The following is a 15,226-nucleotide window of genomic DNA, read 5'->3' as shown; positions in this document are numbered from 1 at the left end:
AATAAAGACAGGTTAATAAATCATTAAATGACTGAATTTAGACATTTGCATACAGTTTCAAGAGGAAAGGATTATTTCAGCTATAATATTGTAATAGTCGTTCTTATTTTTAATGAAAAAATATATTAAAACAAAATTCAGAAGTCCCTGTTCTACAGATATAATCAAGTCAAATCCAACTGCAAATTGTTTCTTCACAGTTTATAATAAAACCTATCAAAAATAGTTTTTATTTAATAGGAAAATATATATTATAAGGGAGATAAAACCAAAGGAAAAGATAAATAACCTATGTTAATGCTTGATTTAATTAAAACTGGCTGTTCTTAATCTAAGGAAGACATAGATAAATACTATATATACCCTGACTGGTTAGAAACCTCACCTAGCACATGTTTTCATTCATTTTTTGCCATTGATTCTACAAAGGAATGAGACCTTAAAGTCACAGCATGAGGGATGAGGTCTTACTACACACTAAATGGAGCCAAGGGAAAGAAAGAGAAGACAACTGGACAAGTGCTGTAAGCCAGTAAGGTTTTAGGCAATCTCAGAAAGGGGAATTCATACCTTTGTCAATGCAAGTGTGAACTAATATTAGACAATTAATGAATTCTCAGATGAACACCTACCTCAAAGGGCTGTTGTGAGGATAAAATGAGATAATATATGCAAAGAGCTTTGCGAACCTTTAAGGGCTATAAAATTTTTAACAATTATTATTATAATATTATATTCCTGTTGAAACCAGTAAGTTGAGTTGAGTCTGGAACTCAAACGAACCTACTACCCAAAACCATACAACTAACTACTAAGCTTATATAATAAAGATAGCCTGAATCCCAGAGAAAATGACTATCTGAATGGGTATCACTAATAAGCCACAGAGGTATTACATAGGATTCATAATAGAATCCTTAGACAACTCAAAACAAAATAACCGTAAGAATTACTGTTCCAGCAACCCACCTCCCCTTCTCCCAAAAGAACTTCACTAAAATATATAATCTGCATGGTATACAACTATGGCAGGCCTATTATACTTTAAAAGTTAAAATCCTACAATAAGTCTATTATATTAACCATCATCAGAAGTGAGAACAAAAGAATAATGACTTGATACTACTCTTTGAATTAAACATGGGATTTAGAGATGGAATGAGACCTTAGGAGTTAGTGAGTCACACTCTCCTTTACAGACGAGGAAATTGAGGCCCAGAGGTGTTGTCTCCTTTTTTTGGGTAAATTTAACAATTTATTTTAACCTTAAATACAAAATGAAAAAAGAAAAGAAAAACACTCCCAAGTAGACACAGTAGAACATAAGAGAGGATTTAATAAAAAACAATAAATTTTCATTTCAATAAAACCTATATGAAAAACTGCACAGTGTTTTCAAAGCTGCCCAGCTTTTCTTTGCTTCCATGTAGGTTTTCTTTTGTTCTCTGCTGTGCATTTTTTTTTTACATTTTTCCCCTCCCTCTTTAGCCCCCCAAAGCAGCTACAATTAAGTGTGGATATACATACATGTACATAGAAATCTATAAACATACACATATATACACATACTATGTTTACTTCCATTCGTTATCTGTTTCTCTAAAGGTGGATACCATCTTCCTTCATAAGTGTTGCCATGTTTTTCTGAATCAATCAGCTCTCTGTTTCATACACCACAGCAATATTCCAAATCAATCATATCCTATCTGAGAGATTGTCTGTGAAAGTTTTTTCCTAATTTTCTGTATTCCTGCTATTCTTGGATACATGTTTTATTTACACAAGAAAATCTTAATTTAAGATAATCAAAATTATCCATTTTATACAACAACAATGCTCTCATGCATACAGGTTATGATCTGATACTGCTGAATCTGCTTCCTTTACATTTTTTCCCCTGGTTTCTTTGAAGTCCCTGCTATTTTGTTATTACATATGAACTTTGCTATTGTTTTTTCTAATCCAGTAAGATAAATTTTTAGTAATTTAATTAGGATGGCACTGAATAAACAGATTTATTAGGTAAAACTGACATTTTTATTTATTGGCTTTACCTACTGATGAACAATAAATATTACTTCAATTATTTAGATCTAACTTTATTTGTATAAAAAGTGTTTTTACGTTTATATTCACAAAATTCCTGGGTCTATCTTGGCAGGTATACTCTCAGGTATTTTATACTGTCTATTTATTTTAAATAGTCTCCAAAACAATATTAAATAATATTGCTGACATATAGCATAATTTACCTAGTTTTCTCTTTTGATCAAATCTATTTTAGCTTTAATTTTGAGATCATGATTAGCACTCCTGCTTTTGTGACATGATATGCATATCTCTCATTTTTATGGTGTTTCCTGAAAGCAATATACCATTGAATTCAAATCTGCTATCAGTTTCCATTTTATGGGTAAACTTATCCCATTCACATTCTATGCTATCACTTGTGGATTTTCCGCCTTCCTATTTTTCCTCACTATCCTTCTCATCCTATTTTTAACTTTCCTCACTCCTCTGCTTTACTTCTACCTGCTACCTTGCCTTCCTATTCCTTGACCTACCCACCTGTCCAAGAGCCCCTTCCTTATTCTCTCCCTCTGCCCTATCCTCTTGCCTGCTTATTTCTTTCTGTATTTAGAAGACTTTTATATGTTTCTAGACACACACACACACACACACACACACACACACATACACATGTTATTCCCTCTTTAAGCCATTCTAGAGAATAAGGGTCCATCACTACACCCACCCTCCCCTTTACCAGCCTCTTCTGTATCAGTTTCTCCCTTTATGCCTAATTTGTATGACATAATTACTCCTTATTATCTCTCCCTACACAGTTGTATTTTTTTAGAATCACCTCATCATGCACAGCTCAGCCCAAGTCTTTTTTCTTAACAAACAAATAATGATGACAGCCCTAAGAGTACTGATAATATTTTCATTTATAAGAAGTAAATAATTTCACCTCATTGAGTTCCTTATAATTGGCCTTTAACATTTACCTTTTATTTCTCCTGGATGTTCTATGTCAAATTTTCCCATAAGTTCTGCTATTTTTGTCACAAATACATTTAAGCCTTTCAGTCCATTTTTTAAAATTCAAGATTATAGATAACTTTAATGGGTAAGTTACCCTGGGTCATAACCCCAGCTCTTCTGCTCTACAAAATATAGTATAAGACCTATGGTCCTTCAACACAGTGACTGCTAGATCTTGTGTAATCCTTTTCATAGATCTACGATATTTAAACTGTTTTTTTTTCTTGTTGCTTCCATTATTTTCTCTTTAACTGAGCTTTGAAACTTGTCTATGACATTCCTGTAAGTTTTCCTCTTGGGATCTTTCAGATGGTGATGGGTGGATTTTTTCAATTTCTGCTTTGCCTTCTTATTCTAGAACTTCAGGGCAATTTTCCTTTATAATCTTGTAACATTATATTAAGATTCTTTTCTTTTCATAACAATTTTCAGGTAGTCCGATTATTCTTATATATTTCTTCTCGATCTGTTCTCCAGATCAGTTGTTTTTCTGATGTGATATTTCACTTTCTCTTCTATTTTTTTCATTCTTTTCATTTTTATTTTATTATTTCTTGGTGTCTTAAAATGTCATTAGCTGGGGGCAGAGCCAAGATGGCAGCATGAAAACAGAATGTTATTAACTTCCTTTTGCCCAATTCTAGTTTTTAAGGGATTATTTTCCTCTTTAAATTTTTGATTATTTCAAGTTGGTTGATTTTCTTTTCCATTTGATGTTTCTTATTGAAAAAGGAGTGGCTTTTTTAGTAATATTATATGGCGATAAAAATTATCCAACCTACAAAAGAGAAACTGAAGAAGAGCTCTGAGCCAATGGCACTCAGATCTTCCTCACGATCTGAGATGCCCCCTCCTTCCAGGATCCTATTTTTATAGGGCCTGATATGTAAACAATCAAGAAAAGAGTAATTTCATTGGTTGACATATGAAGCATGGGCTAAAATACACAAAACAACATATTAATAGAGTCACCAGTTGGACAAAGCAAGGAATATCTCCACTGACTAGGTGGTCATGAGATGGTCACAACTTGGGTACTTGTTCATGTTGGACAAGAGAGAATGGTCCAGAGTTACAAAAATAATTTGGGGGGACTTTCCATGCAGTTGAATCACCTCCACCACACTGGGTTTGGTCACCACAACAAGGAAAAACAAGGGTGGAGGGCCTCCATCCAGCTTCCTATGATTACACAAGTGATCTTACTATCTGCAGCTCACAGCTGTGGCTAGAACTTATAATCATATCAAATCAATTGATACTGACTGGAACAGAGTAGGGGGGTCTTCAGTGAATCGACTTCTTCATTTATCTTCCTCTGAATATGAACCCAGATCTTCTCCATCCCCATAGTAACTATCTATGGTTGGGTTCTTCCTCCTTAACCATTTTTTTTTGTTTTATTTTGTTCTTAACAGCTATTTGTATAATCAAGTTATAGTCCCAAGTATGGAGAATGATGCTCCAAATCTCCTTACTGTTATTTTCTGATGTCTGTCCCAGGGCCCAACCTTGAGCTCTCCTCTCCACTCCTGGAGCCAAAGCTAGGGCCCCTAGCCACACTCTCCCACAAATGATCTTGCTCCCTGGGGTCCCTTAAGTGGCTGTAAACTATAGCTGTCCTCTCTGCCTTGGAACTGAAATCAGGGACTCTGCTCTGCTGCAAATGCCCACAGCTGGCAGCTACAGCTCCTGCACTCACCAGGTGTGTGCTAGCTTCTCCCTGGCAGCTGTAGTCTAGGACAAGTCTGGTCAGCACTGTTGTGCTTGGTGACCCTTGACAGTGGAACGTGCTTTAACCTTCTCCTACTCAGCTGTAAGTGAGCCCCACCACCTCACCCGCCGATCGCCAATCCCCCCCCACACACACACACCCACTGTCAGTGAGATGACAGTTTCTAAGGCTGAGGCTGCCAGCCCAAGGCTAGATGTTTGTTGATTCTGCAGAATGAGCCTGGAGGTATTTACACTTCACTCAAGCTGAACCTTAGTCCCCAGAGGCTGGGTCTTTCCTGGGATCTTTTCAAAAAGTCTTGGGCGAACAACTGTTTAACCCTAACTTTTGTTTATTTCTGCTGCTCTACATTCCCTCTGAGGCAATGTTCTGCCTTATTTTATCGAGGAAATTTGGAGAGCTGAAAGTTTTCTGACCTACTCCACACATCTTCCCAGAGTCCTCTGAGATTAAGTCATTTGTTAAGTGATGTGAAGCCTCACAAGAGTTTCAGGCATGTCTGAAGCAAGTTTCAAACCCAGGTCTCCCTGATTCCGTACTCTATATTAACAAGAGAAAAAAGAAATGATTCACATATTTAGCAAATATATACTGAATGCCCACACTGAAGAAGGACAAATGACATTATGAAACACAAAGAAGGCAAAGTCAGTTATTCCAGAGGGTCTGCTCTCTGAATAAAAACTTGAGAAAAGAAAGTTAATCCTCAATTAATTCACTGATCAAAATATTAATCAAAAAATAATCCTTAATCCACAACATTGTAAGAGCGCTTAAGTGAAAAAGGACCCTTAAGTAATCTAAGTCATTTAAATAAATCTATAAATCAAAGTTTTAATAAATGTATGACTAAAGAGACATAAAAAAGGAACATTCTCATGAAACTGCCCTCTCATCAATATTTCCTGACTGAGTTCTTACAATTTATCAAAATCTGACACAGAGATATGTCTTCTCAAAAGCAAATAAGCCAACTTATTAACTTACATAAAATGTAAAGAAGGCTGGAGGCCTAAAAAGTATGTTTAACTCTATAAACTAAATATACAATAATGGGGTTTTTTTGTCATTAAACTTATTTCATTACACTTAGACAAAAATTAGTCAATGAAACTGACTGAAGCAAATTATCCCCAAAAATACTTCCTATAGTACCTACCAGGATAATAAAATCTGATTTCCAACAGTTTCATACATCGGCTAAGCACGCATCTATTATTCTTGAACTTTATTACCATTAAAGTAATATTACATGAACACATGAATTCAAACGGTCTTGCATTCTGAATTAGTAATAACAAAATGTTCTAGTATTGCACTGAAGCCAGTCTGTATCTTAGAAATTAATCTAGTTACTTATGAAGCACAAATACACAGCTGCATTTACAGGTTTCTACAAGATTATTTCACATGGTTCACTTGAGGCTCACCATACCATACCATGTTGTTTCCTTTTATCACTCAAACACCAAGGAAAAGCCAGACTTAAATTGGGTGCTATTGCCCTGAATGAAGCAATTAATTCATTAAGGAGCCCAAGACAAGTGGTTTAAAAAAATTTTTTGATGAAATAAATAGCTAATATATCTTTTGATGAAAAGCATTTTATATAACTCTTCAAATTCTGAATATATTGTGCATATGATTGTCTTTAAAATTCTTCCTTTATTAAATAATTCACTCAAAAGCTTAAACAAAATTACAAATAATGAAAACAAATACTGGCAGAAATACTGAATCTTATAATCTTGGATAGATGACACCCTTAACATATTTTAACTTCCTTTTATTTGCAATAAGAATATGGCTAGAACAGAGGAAGAGACTGATCAAATTCTATCTGAAGTCAAACAAAATTCCTTCCCTTGGGCAAACTTTAATTTTTAAAGGAACTGAAACATGGCATGGTACATTTAATAACCAATAAGGCCTATCTTCAAGAGGTGGATATACTTCAAGGATCCAAAGTTATATTTAGCAAGTGCCATTTAGGCTCAGAAACAACAACCTGACAAAGATTTATCAAGCACTTGCCCTCCTGTGCAGAGCAATATGCTGTAAATATTTCCCTATGTACTTGTCTTCTCCCCCATTAGAATGTAAGCTCATTGAGAGTAGATGTTGTTTCATTCTCTATACTTCTTTTCTCCAACACTGAGCACAGTGCTAACACTTGCGTTTAATAAAACCTGGTTGAATGACTGATTGACAGCCCATGAGATCCACTGGTACTCCCAAAAATATCAACAATATTAAAAGAAGTCTCCCACTAAGCGTAATGAGTGGACTCCCTGTGAAGGCTTTATGAAGGACTCATATGTATAAAAAGGTGTGGATGATTGCAATCTTCACCACTGGAGGGAGCAAACTGTTGAAATCACAGATACTATCAAGGATAATAGCATAAAAAAATGAAGTCTTTTTGATGTTACAAGTAAAATTTTTCATTACAATCATTTCCTTGTGGAACAAAGGAGCGACTATTAAGAACTTTGGACAGATAATTTTCTCAATATATCCTACAGAAACATAAATCTAATTTACGAAGTCAAAAGTTTTGGTTAAGCCCATGAACACTCCATATAAATCAAGTTGTTATTCTTAGCACTTCTTTTGAGGCTATTTTAAAGAAAACAATGTACACTCTTTCACAATCAATATAAAAAAATCACCAGAATAAATGAGCAAACCAAGCCTTTGAGGAAAGATTACCTAAGTCATGAACTAATTTTTTTGTGTGTGACTGGGGCTAATATATCCCTTCCCTAAAAGTTACAGGGAAAGATTAATATTTTTCAACAATTATCCCAGGATATACAATCTCCTATAGATTATAATCTGAAATCCTATGGGTCACACTCCTCTGTCTCAAATCAACCAAATAATTGCAATGATCACTGTTGATGGAAAAGTTTCACAAAGAGTAAAAATACTGATTTTCATCCTTAACTTTTCATTGGAGTTCTTTTCTCTGAGGGACATACTCTCAATAAGAAGCATGGCATCTTGAGATCATACAAACTAATTAATGATCTCCCAGGTGCTGGGCATTTTTCTTGAAAGTTTTCATGCTCCAAAAAATTTTTCTTCACAAGAAACCTGGTATCTTCCCAAAGCACCATCTTTTCTGGCTCAATCTTTAAAAAAAAAATTTTTTTTTTTAATTGGGGGTAAGGGGATGTACAGAAAATAGCTAAATTTAGTAGCACACTCCAATTTCCTAAATGCACTTCATTTTGTTGTTTTCTTACTATATGTAATAATATAATTTCAATCATTTAACACAACTTTATTTTTGCATACCGTTTTCAACTGCCAATGCTTTAAAATTCATTAGAGGAACTTTAAAGAAATAATGAGCAGCATTAAAATTTTACTTCAGTTTGCTATACCTAAATAGATGAAATAAAAAATATATTTGTCACTGGAAACAAGTTCCATTCAATTGTATGAACCATCATGTTAGGTTTTCCTGAGGTTTGTCACCCCCACTCCAAAGAAGGTATTAGGTTGTTGGGAATTTTTTTGCCTCAGACTAATTTAGAATCTCTAAGTTGAAAAATATGGAACTAAACACTAAACAAACTAAACATCTGTGATGGGGAAGAGCTACACACACATACATATGTGCATGGGGGTACTGGGGCAATGAAGGCTTATGAGGGAGAGGCAGAGTGGGACCAGGCTGGGCTGAGGGGGACAGCTAGCCTTTACTCTTAACAAACTAACAGTGGTCTTTATAACCTGACGGCTTTCAGAAACACTTTCTCCATCCTGTGGAATAAACAATACTCTTCCTACCACAAGAGTTCTAGAGTCCTCTATGGTTTGATGGAATTTTAATTCTGCCTCATATATTTACTAGCTGTATGATCCTGGGTAAGTCATACTTCATTTTACCCTCTCAGCCTCACTATCCTTATCAGTAAAATAGGGATGATGATAATTAATAGCACCTACTTCAGAACTGTTGTGAAGATCAAGTGAGATAATATATGTAAAGTTTTAAAGATAATATATGCAAACCTTTAAGCACCACATAGATGTTAGCTATCATTATTTATTATTTAGTCATAAATCATTAAAATCTGTAACCAAAATAGGAGATAACATTCAGTGAGGGTAAAAAAAAAACCCTTAGAATTAAACCACCTTTAATTTAATGCATCAGTTGACAGGTAACTAATAGTTAATGAAAGTGAACAAACAAGGTTTGATTTACAGCAAAGAATAAAGAACAAAAACACTTGCTAAAATAAATTTAATTTAAGCATTATCAAAGGGAAATGGAATTCTTACAAAGAAATTTCAGTTACCTAGAAATGCATCTGGAAAATGCATCTTCCCTGAAAGGTTCTACAGCTGGGAATTTTTCATATTAATAAGTCCTTAGAAGGCTGTTAATTTTGCCCCAGGTGTCCTCACTGTGTGGCTAGTTGGAAAGCATATATGCTCCATTCTCCTGCCCTTCCAAACTATACTAAAGACTACTCTAGCCCAGTTTCTCACCCTCTTGCTAACTGATCAGATGATAAAATAAGATATAAGAGGAGACCAAGCTAAGGTCTTGCTAGTTGGGAAAAGGGAAAGAAGCTGTAACCGTGGCCAGAAGCAGAATCTTACCGATACAGAATTGAGATTTCTCTAAAAAAAAAAACAAAAAACAAAAAACCAGAAGGATTTGGCCATCACAGCTATTACACTAACCGGTTATGGAGCTAAATAAACAAAAGATGGGAAATGAGGTCCAGAGTCTGAACCAAAGTTCTTAGTGAGGGGCAAGGTTAAAGGAATAATGGCATATATAAGTGGGGGGGAGAAACAAAGTGGTTTCTGTGCAGATTTTGGATAGCAGAATAACCCTAAAAACTGTGACTCTAGTCTGTTTGTACCTGCAGAGGTGATGCATAACTTTAGAGGGGGAAGGAATAGACGTATTTTTATAGGAGAAGAAGAGGTACAGAGGTCATCAGCCAGATCAAAGTTGGCTTGTTTGTGTAAATGAAATGGCTCATGGAATGAGTCCCAAAGAACAATACGTATTTATGAGGTACTTTAGACTTTTTGGGTAGAAATATGGGTCCTCAAATCAAGAACCAGAAGACAGTGATCTTCCTAGAGGAAGTAAGAGTTAGAGAAAGAAGAATTGTATCTTGACTGATAGTGTAGTCAAGTGATGTCTTAGTTGATACTGAAGCAAGTCATTTAATAAAGAACGATCTGTTGAACTGAAATGGAATACAACTTCTGAATGAAACTGGGATGAGTCCTGAGGTTAGCTTTGTATTGCAGGATCTTGGTGCAGTGGTGAGTCACCTACCTGTTCCCTCTAACTCATCTCTATGAAGAAGAGGGTGACCTAGAAGAGATACATGAAGACCAAAGGGAAGGTATTCAGTTGGATGAGGAACATAATACACCATTTGGAAGGCTGGAACTTAGAAGCTTTAATTTGTGTAGCACCCTTAAGAATAAGAAATCAGTAGGCACAATGAAAAAGAACCTTATCCATCATGTTTTTAAAAGTCCTTTGTAACCAATAAACAAAGAAATAAGAGTTCCAATCTTATTCCTGCTACTTACTACTTGTGTAACCTCAGGCAAGTCATTTAATAGCCCTCAGTTTATCTGTAAAATGATGAGGTTGGGCTAAATGATTTCTAAAGCACTCTTCAACACTAACTACCATGTTCCTATGAGACAGGTAGTGCAAGTATCATTTTACAGGTCAAAATGGATAGAAGATGTACCTTGATCGATTGGACTTAGATCGTATTAAACCAGTGATAGCCCATATAAGAGAAATACCACCTGGCTTCCTTTGACTGTCACCACTCCCATCAACCTTCTGTCCTTCTTCTGTGCCTTTCTTTTTAACTATGCTAAAGCCCATTTATCAGAATAGTCCAAGGTTCACTCCCAGTTTGGAGAAGATTCTAAAATGATAAGAATTCAAGTCTTTACACAGATTTGTTTCTAATCTCTCCTAAGATTTTAGGAAAAAAGAATAAATTATCCTGAGCAGATAGCTGCTAAGGTAGGGGAGGATAATGTGTGAGAAGAGAACTGTGTTAGGGAAAGGGAGGAACCTGAAAGTAAATAAGAAATGATAAAGCTGAAACCAAGAAGGAGGTCACTTTTAATCCCAGATTCAGTTTAAGGATAAGATTCATTACATCAAAGAAAGTGATCTCATTCTAACTTTACCAAAACTTGCATCTTGGACTTATCTACCCTGCTGATACAAAATGATCTGAATATTGCCCCATTCATAATATTGGTACAGTAGATATTCAATGACACTATGTATCAGCTTCAAAGGCATAAATATGCTTTACTGTGGTAGACTACAAAAAATACCCATTCCATTGACTGATTTTGTAGTGACCAAGACAACTTTAGAGACTTCTAAGAAGTTCATCTGGGCATTTCTTTGACTGGCAAGAATTATGGTAAGAAATACTGAGAAAATGGTAGAGTGAGAAGTTTCTTAGGGAGCAGCTCCGCCCTCACGATAACAAATAATATAAATAAACTCAAGCAATAATAGGAAGAGGAAAAGTTAAAGTACTCACTCCAAGGCAATTCTTACAGAAAAAAAAATAAGACCAACAGTCAGTTGGCCCATAGTGCTTCTGCATCTTAAACAACACAGGAAGAAACAGGCATGCAGCAGGAGTGAAAAAAAGGTGAAGCCCAGATGTAAAGGATTCTTAGTAGTGTCACAGGGGTCCTTTCTCTGACCTTTTTCTTCACAAATAGCCCTCAGCATAGTCACAAATGGTCACCTGTACCTTCCAAGACAAACAGATCTCTAGTGCAACTCTGATGTTCTGAGAGAACAAAAAGGGGAAGGAGTGGGTGGGAACAGAACAGCCCTGAGCAGGCTAAAGGGAAAGGTCTAACAATAAGCATTTTCCCCCCAACTAGAACACTATAGAAAAAATTAAGAGTGACTGAAACAAATGAAGTTGACTGAAAAGGAAAAAAATTTTCAACAAGAGTTATCTCAATGGACAAGCACTTTTCAACAAAACAAACTGAGTCAAAATCCCCTAAGGAAGGTAAAAAGATCAAATAAATTCCTTGGGGTCTGTTTTTTTTTCAAATGGAAGACTTCTGAAATGATTCAAAATTAAAATCAAATAATTAAGTTTAAAAAAGGAGTAAAGAAGTAAGGCCAGAAATCAAAGTCATTAAGGAAAAAAGTCAGCAAGTCTGATAAGAGACTAAAAATTTAGAATAAAACATACAAGGCCACTCCATAGTAATTTATAAAGTTCTTCAAAGTTTACAAACCACTTAACAATTTTATCTTATTTTAACCTCTTAAAAACAATATAATTGAAATGGGAGAAATTTTGAGGATGAAATAATAAATAAAAATAAAATAAAAACACCTGAGAGCTCTAGCAAAATAAAAATGATGGCTGTGAGTACAGCAAGAGAAAAGATAATTCAAGGTCATCCAGAAAAAAAAAATAATGAAAAACAAAATCCTTATGCCATTTATGTAGAAACCATAGAGAAAAGTCAACCCAAAATATTGGGAGAAGATAGCAAAGTACAGTTAGAGAGAATCTACAAACACAAAAAATGAAATCTCCCTTATAAACTCACCAAAATCATCACTGTCAAATTGGGGGACGGAGCTCACAAGCATGGTGCCTTCAGATTCTAAAGAACCAATCACAAAAGCACACAATTACCCTGGTCTCTCATCTTCCACATCCAATCAATCATCAAGTCTTGTTGATCTTACCTTCATAGTATCTCTTCATACTCCTCCTCTTCTTCTCTAACACTGCCACCACCCTGGTACCAGAACCACTGCAACAGCATTCTGGGGGGTATCCCTGCCTCAAATCCCTCTCTACTCCATTTCATCCTCCATTTAGCTGTCAAAGTGATATTCCAAAAGTGCAGTCATAAGATTTAGAGCTAGAAAGGACCTTAAGAATCAGGTATGGCCAACTCCCTCATTTTAAAGATGAGGAAACTGAGGCCTTAGGATTATTAAATGATTTGCCCAAGTTCACAATACAGGGCAGAGTCAGAATAGGATCCTAAGTCCTTGGATTTCAAATACAGTAATCTATCCACTGTACCACATTGCAGAAGTGATTTCTCTTTCCTCTGAACTCCTATTACATTGTTTGTACTCCAGCATTTATCAAATGCAACCTTGGAACAATTATATTTGCAAACTTTTCTTCTTCTCCTCCACATCCACATTCTCCCAAATAAACTCCTTGTAAGCAGTAGATGTGTTTTAATCACATTTGTATTTACAGAGGAATCCAACAAAGTATTTTGTAGTAAAATATATTGCAAAACAATTTTTAACCAAATTCTGCCATTTTTTCCTTTTAAATTGATTCTTACGCACACTACAGATTATTCATCCATATTTTGCTAGCTATTTGTATAATATAAATTATATATAATTAAGCATATAATAAATATATAAATCCAGCTTAGATGATTCTAAAGGTATATTTAACCATACAATCAAATACCCCCTAACCAAATGAAGCTGAATTTTATTTCAGGCATGCATTCAACAAATGGGATAGATGAATAAAAATTAATATGTACCTGGAAAAAGAGCATAAATTATTGTTGCCTGTAAGTTTTTAAAAAAAACCTCTTCAAGTATATGCTGTCTCCCCTCTCCACCAAAAACAAAAAAAGTGCAAGCATTCATCGTAAAGCTATACCATGAAATTAATAATCTAATTGTATTGTCTTACTCAATGACTCTATGATTTTATTCAATCCGTTCCTAATCAAAAATTTTAGCACATAAACATTTTGGAAAAATGTGATGAAATGTATAGCCTTCAGCACACGCTGTGTCATGCTCAGATGATAGAAGTTGCCAGAATTAAGTATAGATATTCAAACTTTACCTTTCCCTTTAAAAAAAATAATCCATTTTTTATAAAATCGACCAATCTTAAATATATACTCTATGCAAATAATTCTTCTAGGCACTGTGGAAAACAGGAAACAACTATGGCTTGCTGTTTATACCCTCAAAGAACTTGTAAACGAGTTAGGAACACTAGTCTGAGATTCATCCCTTCTCATATCCTTTCATATCTATATATTTCAAAGTTAGTAGAGGGAAAAAAGGAAATGAGAAGAATTTGTGTAAGGGAAAGATTATATAAAGAACCTTTGCAAATTGATAAATCTCCAGCATTCCAATGACAGTAGTGCTATTCACATCACTAAAAGAGACTGCTCTGAGTTTCAATTATAAAATCCTATTCTCAAATATAGGTAACTCAGTCATAATAATCCTCTCAGGCACTAGATCTTGATGTATTAAGTACATTCCTCAGAGGAATGTTTTTCTTGGTACTATGTTCAGACATTTTTAACCTTTAAGATGATAAACAGCAAAATATAATGGCAAATGTTTGCTAAAAGAGCTGAAAGCATCTTTTTTAGTTAAAAAAGAAATCTTACAATGAACTTTATAATACAGACTAGCTAGCAGCTTTAGCTGTTTGGAAAATAAACAAATATAAAGATAATTGAATTATTTTCCTTGGGAAAGCAGCATGATAACTAAAACAGGGGTTTTTTTCCCCTCCCAATACAAAAAATAAAAATTGTATGTCTATGCAATTGCTAAAGCATGGGGAGGTGTAGGATAAGCCCTTAAGGAGACATTAACTTTAAAAATTTTAAAGCAATACAAAAATAAGAATAACAAAATCCCAAAAATCTCATTTTATAGGCTAGCTACCTAAGACGACTAAGAAGCTGAAGACAGAGTCCTCTAGGAATAAAAGTCAGGAAGAGAGTGTGACTCTCCTCTCCAAATCAGTAACTCTGTGACCATGGGCAAGTCTCTTCACCTCTCTGATCCTCACTTTCCTCATCCATAAAATGGGAATAATACTTGCAGTACATATCTCAGAGGTGTGAGGACCAAATGAGAAGATGTCACGGGCACTTTGTAAAACCTGAAAGCATTAAAGGAATGCTATGAACAGTCCGCCAAGGACCGTGACATGATTCCGACCAGTTCACCAATTAGATCCGGAAATGATCCGAGGAATGCCCAACATGTGCAATTTTACATCAAGTCACACATGACAACGACAACAGCAATAACATTTACAAAGCACTCTGAGGTTTGCAAAATGTTTTATTTACATCAGTTATCTCCGTTGATCCTTCCAATTGCCCCACGAGGTCAGGACCATTATAATTTCCACTTTACAGATGAGAAAAATGAGGTTGAGAAAGATTAAAGGACTTGTTGGGGGTACCCAGATAGTTCAGTGGCTGAGGCAGTCTTCCTGGCTCTAGTTCCAAGGCTCTGTCTACACAAGCTAGCCACCTCGCTGGTAGTAAGCAGCAGGTCAGAATTCAAGAACAATCTTCTAATTCCAAATCCAACATGAGGCAACCAAGTGGCTACAA

At 35.2% G+C, this 15,226-nt stretch overlaps 1 protein-coding gene across 1 annotated transcript in view; it reads right to left on the bottom strand.

The window, feature by feature from the left end:
- The window catches only part of FUT8 (fucosyltransferase 8), a 277,270-nt gene extending 264,808 nt beyond the window's left edge, over nt 1-12,462 (bottom strand). Inside the window, exon 1 of the mRNA XM_036736089.1 lies at nt 12,404-12,462. The gene's annotated coding sequence lies outside the window, so the exon portion shown is untranslated. The remainder of the gene's footprint in view (nt 1-12,403) is intronic.
- Between the last annotated feature and the right edge of the window lie 2,764 nt (nt 12,463-15,226).

This window comes from Trichosurus vulpecula, chromosome 8 (genome assembly GCF_011100635.1).
Source record: "Trichosurus vulpecula isolate mTriVul1 chromosome 8, mTriVul1.pri, whole genome shotgun sequence".
In the NCBI taxonomy this organism is placed as follows: Eukaryota; Metazoa; Chordata; class Mammalia; order Diprotodontia; family Phalangeridae; genus Trichosurus; species Trichosurus vulpecula.
This window is presented reverse-complemented; position numbering and strand designations above follow the sequence as displayed.